The 17,465-nt window shown below is 32.6% G+C and overlaps 1 protein-coding gene across 3 annotated transcripts in view; it reads right to left on the bottom strand.

Annotated features, from left to right (window-relative positions):
* The window catches only part of DLC1 (DLC1 Rho GTPase activating protein), a 351,657-nt gene extending 346,781 nt beyond the window's left edge, over positions 1–4,876 (bottom strand). For 2 of the 3 annotated variants that reach the window (XM_036228700.1, XM_036228701.1), the window contains exon 1: positions 4,553–4,876. The gene's annotated coding sequence lies outside the window, so the exon portion shown is untranslated. The remainder of the gene's footprint in view (positions 1–4,552) is intronic. The other variant, XM_036228702.1, reaches the window with a different exon arrangement.
* Positions 4,877–17,465: the final 12,589 nt, after the last annotated feature.

Raw genomic sequence — 17,465 nt, 5'->3', positions numbered from 1 at the left:
CTATTTTTTTTCCTGGTGATTTGGGTTAGTTACCTAAGTTTTGTGTTCTTCAGTTTTCTCACTTTATTCTATAATGGGAATAGTAAAAAAATTGTTGTTAGTAAAATAATAACATTGAGCTAAAATAACAATGAGCTAATAATATATGTTGAACACTTAACCCGTGGCATATTGCAAGAACTCATTAAATGCTAAGTGAACCATGATGATGACGCTGATGATGATGACAATGACTTCTTCAGTTTTTGATTTATCTTAGCTGCAGAAACCATGGTTGAAATGAGTTGGACCTAACTTTTGTGTACTGCTATTATTTCAACGTAGGTGAACAATTTGAACAAAATGTGAAACATCATAATTTTTTTCTTTCTTGACTAATAGACTTATTATTTTTTAAACAAATATTTGTTTGTTATATTGTGTGCAAAACAATTTGCATATAAAAAATCTTATACGATGCTCAAAATGACCTGGTGATATAAGTATTTTCATGATCTCTCCCACTTTACTAATAAAAAGCAGAAGCTGAAAGTAGTTATGGGGCATGCTTCAAATCACAGAACATCAAATGGCAAAAATGCAAATCAGAGATAGCTTTCTGACTCTACCCATAGGCTTCTCAGTACACTACCCCATTTAAATTGTGGAAAATTCACTAGTTCTCTGCTCCCATTGGTCTCATGTAACTTTTAATTTCAAACTATTTCTGGATGCTCAGGCTTCTTTCTGGGTCTAATTGAAGTTGTAATGTCATCTTATGAGAGTGTTGTTAACCTCTGGCCTCAGGCTCTGATGACTCTTGCCAACTTCCTATTTTCTTTCCCCTTTAAGGATGAAATAATCTATTATAGGATGTTTGGCGGGGGAGGGGTGGGTAGAGGAATTACACACAATGCCTATTCCTCAATACTGGTTGTGCTTTCTTTCCTCTCTCCTTCATATTTTTTTCCACAAACATTAATTGACAAACAGGTAATGACAGCACTTGACACTCTAGGTATTTTGCTAATTGCTGGGAATAAAAAGAATAAAAAGAAACACTGAATTTCTAAACTTGCTCTCTGATCTTCCTATACCCTTTCTATCTCATTTCCATTAATAGGACTTACTTTGAATTTTTTGCATTGTGTTGCTGAAACACCTTATTAATTCAATCTAACACAAAACAACCTTTTCACACTTACAACTAGCTACAATGTTTTTTTCTATTCTATCTTAATTAATGAACAAGTTCATATGTATACTTTTTACAGTTCCTTCAGCTTTTTTTGCATCAGTGTCCCTGTATAATCTTTTCAAGTTCATTTATGTACTTTATAATCTATCGAATCAAAAATCAACAATCTTTTTTTTTTTAAAACTAGGTTTCAAAGTACACTTTTCATCTTTATTCTGTTTTAACTTTTTTAAAAACTAAGCCCATCTATTCCTCAGAACTTTATGAACTGACTAGCAGTTTAATATCAAACTAGAACCATAGAAGTAAATGTATTTTTATATCCACGCCAAGGTCAACCTGGAGTCGAGCTTCTCCATAAAGCTCCTTGGTTTAAGTTGTGCACATAAGGAGATTATCATTCATATGAGGGAAGAAGGTACAATACTCAAGCCACTTCCTTCAGGTCTGGAAGTTTTAAGTTTTCCCTCATCCTTTTTAAATTTTTATGTTTTAATTTTTTGACATTTCTCTATTTTGATAAAATTCTCTGTTTCAGATCTAGGTCATCTTTCATTTGGAGATTTCCTGTGCTGTAATGATTTCTGTAGAGAGATTCTCACGTAAGATAATACTGACACCAATTCATTCATTCTTCAAGAAGGAACAAACAGGATAAAAACAACAAAGAAACTTTTTGATGTCTTAATTTAGACTTATTTTAAGCCTATAAAACCTCTGTGAGATTAAACCATGACTAAAAATTCTCCTTTTTTATGCCCTTAAGAGAAAAATAACATTATGCACTTTCTTTACCTAGGCCCTCTAGGAATCACGTAGTCAGTTATATAGGCTATTACTTTACTGCATTTATTACTCATTCCAATGATGTGGTTCATAGCCACTGGAGATGTTGAATAGTGTAACTTTTAAATGGTAATAACATCAGGAAATCCAATCTGTTTCATAAAAATGGGGGACAAAAGCATCATGACACATATTTTTCCTGAAGAAATAGCCTACATTAAAAATGACATATATTAGTTTCCGAGGAAAGGTGCTATGTTTCAGCATCCATAGCAACATATATTATCACATATGAAGTATGATACAGATGATGCAGCCAACTCTCCCATTTTATACTACACTGGCAAATGTTTACTTATATATTGTAACAAGCTCTGTATTCTACAACTAAAGAAACTTGTAGAAGGCTCAGAATAGATATAATCAAATAAAGGACTGAAAATAAGCTGGAGAAAAAATGATAAAAGAAAGCAGGCTTATTTGGCCTAGAAATATATACTTATGTTTTCATATTTCCATTTAAGCTTTTTATATTTCCACTGAGGAAAAACCTATAGAACTAGAAATAGCCTGCAGCATTAGAGATTTAAGTTAGATAAAAGAAAGAAAGTCTGTGTACCTTAAACCAGTTCCAATGGGAGGTTGTAAAATCTCTGAATGTCATAAGATGGAAAGGTTCATTATGATATCATTTGAATACAAGGATATAAATCAGACAAGCTCTTTAGTAGCCCTATGTTTTTAAGAAACATCAGTTTAAAATTAATATGATTATTAACATATGGATTGATTTTCTTGGCATAATCTCAAAATATAACAGAATAGTCACAAACGAGTTACTCCTTTAAAGTGTTTGTAGAAGGCATATTAATTTTTTTTAAGAAAATGTTTGCATTTGAGAAAATCTTATTACTTAGTAAATTTGATTCTTTTTTTAAAACCATGGGTTTATTTTTTTTCCCACTCTGTAACAGCTTTAAGCCTTTTTATTTTTTTTTAAAGATACACTCCAATTTTCTGTTTAAAAGTAGCCTTCTATTGGACGTGTGTATATTTTATTCTGCATAATCATTGTTTGAGAGCATGATGATGTAGTATAAAGCTATATGAATTATAAAATAGAGTACTATGGTTTCACTGTCAACTCTTTTACTAGCTAGTGGTGTGACCTTGGACAGGTCACTTTTGAATGTCATTCTTTGGCTCCTGTGGCAACCTCAGGATAGCATTTGAAAAGTGATGTCTCATATTTCTTCCTTCCTTGAAAGACTATTCAGGGATTTTATTAAATCATAATTTAGATAGGTCGAAATTTTTTAATGTACTTAAAATAGGTTATTTTTACCATATTTAAGTCTTAACATAACCTAAATTGGTAGTGAATAGCTAAAATTTATCAATATATGTTATTCCAGCATAGAATTTAAAAATAATTAGCTAATACAGAAAATGGTCACGTTGTACTATATAAAAGTTTATGATTAAAACATTTGATTTCTTATGATTCAGCTGTCAACTGCTCTCATCTTTCATTTAGTGTATTTCGTGTTCATCTAATAGGTTTGGAAATATACATGTATATTTGTCCCCTTCACATACCATTGCATATTATTTCTATAAAATAATTATTTCTAAATATTCAGAAATATAAATATTACAGTATATTATGTATTAAAAGTGTATGTTATTTCTTTATTACTAAATATATTTCCTCATATATTACACATTTAAACATTTAAGATACCTTAAAGAGACTATAGGCCAGTGGAAATGTAATTTTATGATTAGATGAATTACAAACACATGATCAGTTTTTCAAATAATTGTAATAATTTCTGGCTGCCTTAAATAGTAAGAATGAATGTTTTCGTCATTGAGATTTACTTCAGTTATTCAATAACAGTCACACAAAATATAACTTGAACAGTAAATTTGGGAAAGTTAATATAAATTAAGTTCAATTTTTATTTAAATTTTTGCAAATTAGATGAAATACTACTTAGGACAGATGAAATTCCATGTATTTACTTTTTTAAAAAAATGAAACTTAAGCTGTACATTAGCAGCTTGAGCTGCGATTAAAAATGGTTTGGGGGAATTATTGAGGAATCCAATCTTCATATTTTAAATGAGACACCAAATATTCATTATTAAGAAAAGTCACTCTAGTGCTATCTACTCTCCCTGTTGCCATAAGGGGAGAGATAAAAAGAATTAATTTACACCTCACACTTATGTGAGAGAGAATATGTGTTTGTTTCATATTATGCTATGCAATAGGAAACTTGGTCTTATAGCTCTATCCGTAAATAAGAAAAGCATATAGAAGGATCAAAATAAAATCTTAGTTTATGGAGGAAGAGTCAAGTCTCTGTGGAGCCTATTTTAAAATTGACATTTTGCTAAAAAAAAAAAAAAATTGACTCACAGTTTTCTAGTTATTAAACATTTTCCACTTCTTATTTCATGGCTTAGTTCTAAAACCTAAGAATTCACCACTCAGTGCAAGATGCTAACATTTACCCCAACCTTTCTGCCTCTTCAAAGATTGCCTCAAAGTATAAAGATAGATAGTCCACAACGTCTTACCTAGACAACGAGGAGCTGAAACGCCAAGGCATGACATTGTTCGACACTCAGGTTAGGAAAGAAGTCCGTCCCCGTTAGTTTCTCCAAAATATAAGTTCACAGTTCGTGGTTGAGATCATGGCTCTATTCTAAGCAGTTTTAAGCAGTGTGTGTTTCTAACAAAAACACCCTCCGCAGCTGGAGGGAGCCTTAGCTAAAGCAGGAGTCTGTCAAGGCGTTCCTAGTGACTTCTGTCTACTAAATTCAGACTGATGTTTTGCGAAAGGGGCCTCCACAACCAGGCCCAGATTGCCTGGGAAGCATTTCCTGCCTCTGAGGAGTGTGCATGTGAGAAAGACTGCACGAAGCGGAGGGGAGGGGGAGAGCGGAGCCCGCCTGGGCGTTGTAGGAGTTCTGATTTTACACAGAACTGAAGTGAGTTTGTCAAAGCTCTTGAGGTGATTAGCTGGAGAGTCATAAAGTCGTAAAGCTTTTTTCTATCTTGCACTGCTTATGAGGAAAAAAGAAAGAAAGAAAATTCTCTTCCTTTTTCACTCTATTAAATGTATAGGCAGAACTTAATCAAAATACCTTTACAGATCTTTTAGGAGAGCAAGACAAATTCAGTTTTAATACCGTAATTCTTCTAAATTTAAAAGCCTTTTTTACACTACTTACAATTTAAAACTCTGCAGGCTTACATGCTATACCTGAGAAGATCTGTAAGTAAAATCCCAAGAATCCAGTAAATGGAATGTTTTCTTCGTGATCTCTCCAATCCCAAGAATCCTTCACAGAATTAAAATAGTTTGTGTCCTGGCATATACAGCATTACCTCCAGTCAGAATTCTCCAGTTACACAAATCCAGTGCTGGAAAAGCAGAAGACAGACTCCATCTTGATCCCATTACAGTCTTGCTGACATTAACCACTTGCAACTGCTTCCATCTAGCATGACAGAGTCCCTGAATCACATCTCTGAAGCAACTCACAGTATCTGCATCCTTTGGCCGGCACAAATTTTGTCAACTATCATCTGTTTATCTTTTCTGCTTTCTTGTGCCTCCACTGAATGACTTCCTCCTAGCTGCTCCAGGCTGGGAACTTGGACTACCATTTGGTTTTGATTAAAACCAGACAGCCAACTCTGAAGAATTTAGGGAATAAGCTAATGGAAACTGCAAGTATGGCTTTAATTAGTGCATCAATTAATAATAGATGTTAGCTCATCATATAATAAGATGACACAAATATAAACGTAGAGGAAGTGCAAGTCATTTCAGGAAAGTTATACCAATTCTTGTTCTATTATGACCTAGAATTCTCCTTAGGGAAAGTGGAGGGAAAGAAGAGGGATATGGCCTTGGGATATCCAGTTTGTGGAGAGGCCAGTGATGTGGCCTCTTTGTTTATACCAGAGAAACAGGAAACAGCATCTCTGAGTTTAATTCTCTTACTCAGTTAAAATTGCTCAACAATATTTCACTTCTATTTTATCTATGATCAATGAATTCTCTTGCTATTTATGACTTAATTATTTTTTTCCAGCAATACGTGATTAGATTAATCTGATTTCTGAGTCTATTGCAAGAACAACTTCAATTTCAATATGATAAATGAGTACCTTATAAAGAGATACAAGAAATATTAAACTTATACTGTGTGTTCCCAAAATTGCAAGTAGATTTCATTATTCATGTTTACTCTTAGTTGGCTCTAAATTTTATAAAGGCTGACAGATACCTGGATATCACAATGGATATCTTTTTAGTACTCCCTGAGAATATTGGATAGGTGATAATTCAAAGCAGTATGATGTTATAGCTACTATTTCTCATTGGAAAACTAAAATCTCTTGAAATTAATGTAAAGCATGAACTACTAAGAAATATAAATGGCAAGAAAGGCTTATATTGTGAATGGATTTGAAGATGAGAAGCATTCAAATAAAACGTGGACAGAAACAATTTTTAAAATTTCATATCAAAACATTACTAATTTAAAAATGAACATTTAGATTCCTTTAATTTAACCTTAAACCATATGGCAAGATGGGAGTCTATACTTTCAAAACTCCTTTGAGGAGTTATTTATTTATATTCGTATTCAAAATACTTCCATCAAAACTGTGCAGATTTAATCTTCCCAATAATCTTTGAATATATTCTTAATTTTATTTTACAGATGAAGTATTAGAAATTTGTGGAAACGATTGTCTCACAATAAGATGATAGAAAGTGGCCAAACACAGTTGGAACCCAGATTTTCTAACTCTAAATTCTGTACTTTTTCTCTCCCTAAAAGAATTAACTGCCTCTCTTGGCTCTCATTTAATTGCTGTGTGAAATTGAGAAGACTTCTTAAACTCCTTTTTAGTTTCCTCTTTAAAAATAGAAACAATTCCACATTACTCACAGATTGGAAAGCAGGATTAACTTTACATACACAAATATTTATAGATTTATATCTATTTCCCTTAGGAAAACACTGTAGCAGAATAAAATGAGAAGTGATGCAGGTTATTTCCTAACATAACTTAAATTACCTCTATCTCTATCTCTATCTCTATCTCTATCTCTATCTCTATCTCTATCTCTATCTCTATCTATCTCTGTCTATCCATCTCTGCCTATTGTCATGTCGCTAGTATTTAGTGGGTACTCAGTAAATGTTAGTATTCTGCTAATTCCTTTTAGCTAGATTCTCCTCATGAATAGTATAATACCCTTCATATAATTTAGCCTTGTTTCTGTTTATATTGGCCAGGAAAACGACAAAAGCCTATTCACATACATTTATAAATGCCTTTTTCAATATCTAGGTACTCTCATTAGTAATTGTCTCCTTAATAATCTCTTCTCTAAACAAATAATAATTTGTGCTTTATTCTATTAGAAATTTCATTTCCCAAATATTTAATTATTTATTTATTTTTCATCCTTCAGTTGTCTGAAAACTTACATTCTTATAAAAGCTTTACTAAATATGAGTATAAAGATACAGATTGAGATAATTTCCTAAATATTTAACATAGTGTTAGGCACATAAAAAGTAAGAAGAGAAAAAATTGATTGACTACTGGACTTAACAATGTAGAAGTCACTGTTGATAATGACAGAATTATGGACAAAAGCCTGGTTGGCATGGTTTAAAAGAGAATTTGAGGGAAGGAATTGAAGATATAAGTATGGTCAACTCTTGAAGTTTTACTGCAAAGGAAAGCAAACCAATGACAGGGCAATTGTGGGGCCAAGAGAAAATTTTATTAGGATGGGGGCAATAATGGTATGTCTATAAAATCTCTTTAATTAGTATGGTATCTTCTCAAAGCGAAAGAAAAGATATTGTAGACAAAAGGGTAGAAACTGCTGGAGTGGATTTTTGAGTAGAAGAGAGAACCTGGGATCTAGTGGAGCAGGGACTGATTTTAGATGGGAGTGTGATACTTGTGAAGACTTTAGTCATATTAGATATCATGATTCGGTTAATCATTCAGCAAATCTCAGCTAGTCACCATTATGGTTTTATTGCTATTCAATTTAAAAAAATTTTTATCACATAAAAATTATACCCATAATAAATAATTGAATAAATAGATGACATTGAAGGAACAAAACATACGATATTTTGCAGATAAGCTTGTCTGTGCGATTCTTCATATAATCCCACCTCTTGTATTTCTCTGATGAAACTTGGTACAACCAAATACAGGAAGACTTTTTCCCTGGCACTGGACATTTCAGGCCCATCCCTTAAAGTTACAAAGAAAGATATTGCTTTTGTGTTTCTTTCATCTTCAGGTAGTGTATTTTTGCTATTTTCTAGTTCTGAATCCTTTTGCTAATTTCTTTTTTTATTTTTCAATTCATAGCTCAATCTTTCTAGATTTCAGTCGCTTTTGGCATTTCTCATCTGTATTTTTAGTACCTTTATTGAGATGTAATTGACACACAATCAACTGCATATTTTTAATGTGTGCAATTTGATTGGTTTTGACAATACATGTACTTATGATACCATCATTACAATCATAGTAATGAACATAACTATTACCCCTGAGCCTCCTCATGCCTGTCATTCTTCCCTTTTGGTCCTTTCTTCCCCTCCACCTTCAATCAACCACTAATCTGCTTCCTGTCATGGCAGATTCACTTAAATTTTCTAGACATTTATTTACATGCAATCATATGTATATATTTTCCTCTGTCTTCTTTCACTAGCATAATTATCTGAGATCCATTCATATTATGACAGATTATCAATAGTTCATTCCTTTTTATTGCTGAGTAGTGTTCTATTGTAGGGATATAACACAATTTGTTTATCCGTTCACCTGCTGATGGACATTTGGGACAACATTGAGATAAAGTTATATGACTGTTACAAATAAACCTGCTATCAACATTCATGTAGAAGTCTTTGTATGCACATACTCTTTCACTTCTTTGGACAAATACCTAGGTGTGAATGGTGGGGCCATTTGATAAGCATATTTTTTAACATTTTCAGGAACTACCAAACTGTTTTCTAAAGTGGATGTTTCATTTTATATTTCCATCAGAAGTTTCTGAAAGCTTTTGTTGTTCCACATGCATGCAAACACTTAGTTTTCTATTTTAGCCTTCCTATAGATGTATAGTCATATTTCATTTGCATTTTCTTAATGATTACTAATTTTGAGCATCTTTTCCTGTGCTTATTTATCATCAGTATTTCTTCAATGATATGTCTGTTCATATCTTTTCCATTTTTTTAAAACTAGGTTATTGGTTTCCTTTTACTGAGCTGTGAGAGATCTTTGTATATTCTGCATACAAGTCCATTATCAGGTGATTTGCAAACATTTTCTCCTACCCTAGTTTGTCTTTTTATTTTTTAAATAGTATTTTTGGAAGGTAGAAGTTCTGAATTTTGATAAATGGACAAAAAATTATTCTTTTTGAAAAAATATGGTTGTGCTTCTTGTCTCATGGCAAAGAAATTAGATTTTATTGCCTAATTTAGGATCACAAAGATTTTCTTCTATATTTCATACCATAAGTTTTATAGTTTTAGATTTACTTTAGGTTCTTTGGTACATTTAGAGTTAATTTTTCTGTATAGTGAAGGTATGGTTCTTTGGCACATTTAAAGTTATTTTATTTTTTTTATGGCGAAAGTATGAATTAAAGGTTTCGTTGTTGTTGTTGTTTGAATAAGAGTATCTAATTATTCCAACACTATTTGTAATAATCATTCTCTACAAAATTGTCTTTGTCCCTTTAATAAGAATAAATTGACCAACCCATGTGTGTTTCTATTTCTAGACTCTATTCTGTTCTATTGATCTATTTGTCTATCTTTTCTGAAATCAAATATTATAAATAGTTCAACTTTGTCCTTCTTTCTCCAAGTTGTTTTGGATCATCTAGGAATCATGCATTCCCATATGAATTTTAAAAGCAGCTTGTTCTTTTCTACCAAAAAAAAAAAATCTGTTGAGATTTTGATCAATTTGTTAGTTAAATCAATTGGGAGAGAACTAACATCTTAGTAATATTGTGTCTTCTGTTCCAAGGACACAATATATCTCTTCTCTTATTTAGGTCTTTAATTTATTGAAAATATTTATTTTGGCAGTGTTTTGTACTTTCAACTATAATAGTCTTCCACATTTTTTCTTAGATTTATCTCTAAATATTTCATATTTTTGATGATATTTATAAATGATATTTAAAAAATTTTCCATTTCCCATTGTTTATTGCAATTATACAAAACACAATTCAGTTTTTACATTGATTAGTAGCCTGCAAATGTGCAAAATTCACTAATTAGTTCTAGTAGCTTTTTGATGATCCCTAAGATCTACATAGGTGATCATGTTGTATGTAAATAAAGAGAGTTATGTTTTTTTAACTGAATTTTTTAAATTTTATTTTTCATTGCTTTATTCCACAGTCTAGAATCTGCATTACAATGGTGAATACTTTGGCGAAAGTGGACATTCTTGCCTTGACTGGGACCTAAGGAGGAAAGCATTTGGTCTTTTACCATCGATTATGATATTAGCTTCAGGGTTTTTTTGTAGACATCCTTTACCATGTTAAGAAAAGTTCTCTCTATTCCATTTTTCTCAACTGAGTGTGATTTTGTTTCCTAAGGACATTTGGAGAGTTTTGTAGATATTTTTGAGCATCACAACTGGGAAGAGGGGTGCTCCTGGCTACAAACCATCCTAAAATGCATGTGACGGCTTTCCATAACAAATAATTACCTGATCCAAAATGTTGGCAATGTTGAGGTTGAGAAACCCTGCCCTGCTCTATTTCTAGTTTGCTAAGAGTTTTTGTTGTTGTTGTTGTTGTTGTTTTAATCAGGAAAAGATTCTGGAAATTGAAAACTATTTTTTCTGAATAAGATTTTTTTTTTTTTAGTCTGCATAGTTTTTTTTTTCTTAGTCTGTTAATGATGGCACATTTCGCTGACTGATTTTAAGACATTAAACAAATTTATATTCCTTCGACAAGCCATACTTCGTCATGAGGTTTTATTAGCTTTCATATATTACCAAATTTAATTTGCTAAAATTTTGTTAAGAATTTTTGCTTTTACATTCAAAAGAAATAATAGTTTGTTGTTATCTTGTTATTTTTGTTATTGATTCTAATCTAATTCCCTTATGGCTGGAGAAAATACTATGAATAATTTGATATTTTAACATTTATTGAGACTTGTTTTATGACCAAACATATGGTCAATTTTAGTAAGCACATTTGAAAAGAAGTGCATTATTTTTTTCTTGTAATGTTTTTATAGATAAAGTATCTGATCAAGGTCCAAGAATTGAAAAAAATTTACCACTATTCTGTCAGGCAGGAATAAAATTGCATTCATTATGTATAAATTGGAGACATATCTTTAGAGATCCCTTAGTTTCAGTAGATTTCCGCTGAGCAACCTAGTATTTTCTTGAAACAGTGGTCAGTTTACTCCTAAAATTTTTAAACATTATCTATTTTAAACTCTACATACCAGTTGGATTGTCATTTATATTTGAAATGAGTATTAACTAGGTATTAACTAAAGGTTTGATCATTGAATTCAGCCAATTTTTATGTGTAAACATATCAATGCATGCATCTGCTTGTGCATCCAATAGAAATCATTATTTTATTTATAGATCATCAAGCTTGATGGAAGTGGTATGTTAACTATTAGAAATAAAAAACACAATTAGAACTGAAAGAACATGAACACTTTTTCTCAAACTCTTGAAAAATTTTGGTGTTCTACTTGGTATCCAATAGGACATATTCACATTTATATATTAAACTTCTATAGCCTGGTCTTAATTATTTTCTTGGATAAAGCATCACGCCAGTTTTTTTTTTTTTTTCATGAATTTCAGTGACTAGGTTTCTATTTAGTATTAAAAAAAGAAAAAATTTTTAAATCTTTAAAGTTTTCATGAAATTGCATATCTCATTTTAAACTGGAGAAAAATATGTTAAGCAGAAGGTAGTAAAAACTGCCAAAATTCAAATGTTAGAAAAATAGTTTAAAAGAGTTTGGGAAACATGTGTCATAATAGGTTTCCTTCTATCCTTATGTTGGATGATAGAATTTCACTACTAAAATAATCCTATTGAAGAATAAAATATAGCAGAATTTCCTCTCCTGATATTAATAATTTGTAGGCCAAAGTAGAGTGCTGATTATAGTTGCCAACTCCTATGTAGACAATTGAATCATAGAAACACAGTAGCTATTTTATTTGGGGCCTTGTTGAGCTGCAAGTTTTTTAATGAGTTAAAATAATATTTTGGATTTTAGGTAGAAAGTGTGAACTATCAAAAACACAGACTTTTGACTTTAAAGTTTAGGACAAAAACAACTCCACATGCAAAGTTATTTTGAGCAACAGACTCACTGAACTTGGAGACAGAATCCCCTGGGTGATGGTCTCTTCAACTATTTTCTTTGGGCTACGCAGCAGTTAAGCCAGTCTGATGATACTGTAGCTCTTAAGTGAAGATTGTCCTATCATTAGAATGTACGATCAAAAATTTACATTTAAAAAAATTAGCATGCAAGAAAAATTCTTTAAGCTTATGTCTGAATAGCTATGATTATTTTTCTCTTCTAGATGAGAAGATAGTAACAATGATACCCATCACTAAACAATGAAAAAATAGAAACCAAAGGATGTGCAAGATACATAAACATATGGAATAAGTAAATTAGAAAAAATATTTTTGTTAAAATAAAGTGGATCAAGTAGCTTTGTTAGCATTAATCTATTTCTTTCGAGTACTGATTAGAAAAAAATAAATTAAATATGGAACTAAATTTTAGAAATCCATAGGGATGTCACTGCCAAAATTCCAGTTTTTCCTGTATTGTAAAAATATGTTTCTATCTTGAATACTAAAAGGAATTATGTCTGATTCTCCTATTGTGAGTTTAAGGCCATGTCTTACTTATAATTCTATTCCGAACACTACACAGTTAAGAGATAAGGAAAAAAGGGATGGAAGGCTCTTAGGAAATCACATGTACGCATTAGTATAATTAGATTGTTTTTCTCCTGTCTATACATTGGAAGGGACAGGAATTTTGATTAGTGTGGACTGTGGGGTGGAGGTTTTGAGGTAGAGGCAGGGGTAAATTTAGAACAAGGAGCATGTCTGTGCAGAGAGGGATTGAGCAGTTGGGTATAACGACACTTTGTGGGCTTATGGGAAACGAGACAAACACGACCAGACCCGAGAGACTGAAGGTAAAGGTGAAAAACGAGGGCTATTTGCAACCTTATCTGGATTTGATCAGTGTATTACTTTTTGTTTCCCATATTTATATTTAAACATATTTAGAAAGCATGTTTATATGCTTTTCTAAGTCCCATATGCTTACCTACCAAGCTGCTGGTGTCATAAGGTTAATACATCCACTTTTTAAAAGAAATAGAATTATGAGCTAATACAAAAAGAAACTTACTACTGATGTTTTAAAAATTCCTTGAAATGCAAACCACAAAGGAAATACCTAGTTGCTTCTCTAGGGGATGGCAGAAATTGGTAGGACAAGATATTCAGTTTCTGGTTTTTGCTTTCATTCTCTGAAGACACTTCTGTGTTTCTTGGCATGTTCTCTCTCTCTCTCTCTCTCTCTCTCTCTCTCTCTCTCTCTCTCTCTCTCTCTCTCTCTCTCTCTCTCTCTCTCTCTCTCTCTGCATGTATGTGTGTTTCCAGAAACATGCAGCATATCCTGGAGCCAGACCACATGCCCATGAGTCAAAATTTCAGCCTGCAGTTGTCTTAAACCGTGAAGCCCTGGGTGTAACCTGACAGAACCTGGCAGATTGTCTGAGTAGTTATTTCACCACTTGACCCAAAATATAGTAAATCAGATGACATATTGTTCCAATTTTACATTAGTACTCATATTTTAATAAAGAAAGGAAGAGTGTGTTCTATCAAGATTTTCAAATAGAAACAAAATTTAGTTTCAGATCCAAGTTATTACAGAATTTAATTTTGGAGTCACTAAGTGTAGTTTCCTTTTTTGTTGTTGTTTTGTTTAGTTTTGTTTTAAATTTTATTTTTAGTATTTTGGCCTTTGCCATGGACTGAATTGTGCCCTAATTCTTCCCCCTCTCCCCTCAATTAATTTGGTGAAGCCCTGACTCCCAATGAGATGGTATTTGGAGATGGGGCCTTTAAGAAATAATTAGGTTTAGATGGGACCAGGAAGGTGGGACCATTCATGGGCATAATGATGGGGTTAGTGTCCTTAGAAGAAGAGAAAGCAACGTCAGGGCTCTCTGCTATGTGAGAACATAGGGCACAGAGGTAGTCATTGCATACTAGAAGAGGACTCTCATTTAAAACCAAATTATCCAGCACCTTGATATTAGACTTCTCAGCCTCCATAAGTATGAGAAATAAATGTCTGTTGTTTTAGCCATCCAGTCTATGGTATTTTGTTATAGCAGTCTGAGCAGACTAATACACTGTGAAAATTAATAAACCAAACCTCATTTACAATCAAGTCAGAGGTAGAAAAAAGAACTCTGTCAATGCACACGTTACTGATGCCAACAGGAAGAGCTGTGCCTTGCATCTCTGACAGAAAGTGACACAACTTTATTATCTCAGCAGGAGATAATAAAGAGTCCCCCCAGCTCGAGACTGCCATAATTCAGCCCATAAAAAGTCATTATACTTCAAACTTGCAGTGCCCTCCAACGGACTTTTTGTTTGCAATAGGTCCTCCCAAATCCATAAAAGAATGTTTCCCTCTTTTCTTTCTCTGGACTTGCCCGTGGTTTGTTATTGACCACATATCCTTTGTTGAAACTCTTTGTTCCAGAATAAATCCATTTTGTTGGAGAAATATCTGGCTGTCTATTCAATTAAGGTTAACAGCAGCATTTCACAAGTTCGGAATCTTCATTGAGTTGTGTTTAAATAAAATGTGATACTAGAAACTAAACATCTGTAAGTAATAGTAATAATAATAATCATAATGATGATGGATTGAATTTAATAAATGATCTCTTCTCTCTTGCTAAAATTCCTGGAGGAAAATCAATGAAGATAGGGATAAAATCTTATCCTTCCTTCTAAATAAATATTGGTGCTATATACAGTGGACACATGATATACTGTAAACTCTGTTATCTCTCAGTAAAATGAATCAGACATTTTGCACACTTATTTTTAGAAAGACTTTTTTCATATATTACGAAAGGGAAAAAACATTATTTTGCTACTTTTAAAAATAGATCCAGTTATAGAACTTCAATTACCTTAGGTAACTGCTCCAGTCATTCAGCAAGTTAGTGACAAGGATCCCTCTTCCAGCTCAAGAAAAGTTCTTCTAGTCTTAGGGCAGAAGCTTAAATCTAGCCTGTGGTATTTTTCTCCAAAATCTTTTGTCTATGTTCTGAATTTATTAAGGCCTGGTTAGAACCAAAGGAAGAAAAACAAATAACAGAGTTGGGGCTTCTTTCAAAAACCAGGAGTGGCTTCCTTTGCCTGCTTTTTACTAACACATCTCTGCCCATGTGGCAGTAGGCGCTGAACTATGTAGCTTAATGGGGTGGGATGGGAATAGAAAAATAAAAGGGAAAATGGAATCCTGGGGAAAACATTTTTTCTGAATATAATTCTGCCAAATTATATATTTTAAGGATAACTTAACTTTCATTATCCCTTTCCATCTCTTTTTGTTTTTCTTCCTATACTTATATACACTTTGACTTCTCTTAAAGTAAGAAAGCCTTCATTCAATCGTGTCTCCACTTGGAACTGTAATTCTTGACTCTGTTTTTTGTTACTAAAACTTTGGGAGTCATAACGGATATGCATTGAGTGCTCACAATTGTCAGGCCCTATTCTCAGAGTTGTACCGGATTGCTATTTAAATCTGACAACAATCCTAGGAGCTAGGATCTATTAATATGCTCCTTGTATAGATAAGGTAACTGAAGCTGAGGTGCTTAACCGACTTGTCAAAGTTCTCACATTGGAAAGTGTGTCAGACTTCAAAGCACAATCTCTTAACTACTGCCTTTCCATATGTTTATGTTATACCCTTCACTCTCATTTCTCACCCTGTTAACCCTCATCCTGCCATCTCCAAGCTACTGAACTCAGCTGTTTACAAAGTTCTCCTTAATATTAACCTGAAATGTCCCCATTGCATAAATTGAAAGGTATAAAAATGAACAGAAGGAATAAATACTTTAAATGTAAATTATTTCCAACTTATATTCAAAGTTGTTTATGACAACATAATTTCATATAAAATTTCAAAATAACCTGTTGAATAATTTTCAGATAAACTTGGAGCATACATTCATTAGTTGAAATGCTATGTGTCATTAATAATATTAACATTAGAATACTAATTAATATAAGCTGGAGGCAATAAAACTACCACAAAGTAAAAACAAAACAAAACAGAAATTACAAAAACCTATCCATAGAGAAACACTAGGAAAAAATATCAAAATATAACAGTGATTGTCTGAGTAATAGGATCTTAGCAATACATCTCTAAGTAAGTTGTATAACATGATTAATGAAGAATGAAAGGCACATATTACATATACAACAAGGAGAGCAGGTGGATCTGATTACACAGAGAGGCAAAGAGGTTATGAGGTTCCATCATGAGAGGGAATAAGGTGAAATTGGAGGAAATGGGGAATTCTAAGGATTGTAGGTTATAATCACAAAGCAGAGTTATAGAGTTCCAAGCTTTGCCATAATGTAGTTTAGAGTGCTAGTTCAAAGATAAGATTTTAGGAGTGGCTCCAATGAAGAAGGAATCAAAGTTTTGAGGAATAAGCTTCTTCATTTTTAGTACTTAATTGGAACTTCTCACTAACTGTGCAAAACAGGAAGTCAGTTATTCCCATTTCATCCGATCATTTACAAATGATGAGAGTGAGGCTCTGGGAGATTAAGTGACTCATGTCCTGGCAGGTCACTAGTGAGTTACAGGTCAGGACTACCCCAGGTTACATTAGCCAGGGCCACAGTCTTCTTCCACCGTCCCAGGTGGACTTCTGATTTCAAAATCACAGGTCGGCCTTGCACAAAAACCTAAAGCCATAAGCCAATGACAACTTTTGGAGAAGGGATATAGCATATCCATATGACAAAATGAAATAAGTCATAATTTAAAGAATCTTCAATTTTCTTCCTTTTAATCCTTTGTAATTATGAAGTACTAGTCCATGTGCATATAAAAACTCTAGGTGCATCCAAGAATCTTTTTCGGTCACCATATTTTTGGAAAGCATCATTATTGAGTATTATTAGATATAAGGAAATTTTATGTTAAAATTCCAAAATTATTAACATCTTTTTGGTAAAGCAGCCAATGCGTTTTGACAGGATCTATAAAAACCGAGAGTGATGCAATTAATAAAGTAGTATATTT

Source organism: Rousettus aegyptiacus, unplaced genomic scaffold (assembly GCF_014176215.1).
Source record: "Rousettus aegyptiacus isolate mRouAeg1 unplaced genomic scaffold, mRouAeg1.p scaffold_m13_p_11, whole genome shotgun sequence".
Lineage (NCBI taxonomy): Eukaryota > Metazoa > Chordata > Mammalia > Chiroptera > Pteropodidae > Rousettus > Rousettus aegyptiacus.
The sequence above is the reverse complement of the archived record's forward strand: the minus strand, read 5'-3'. Positions and strand labels throughout refer to the sequence as shown.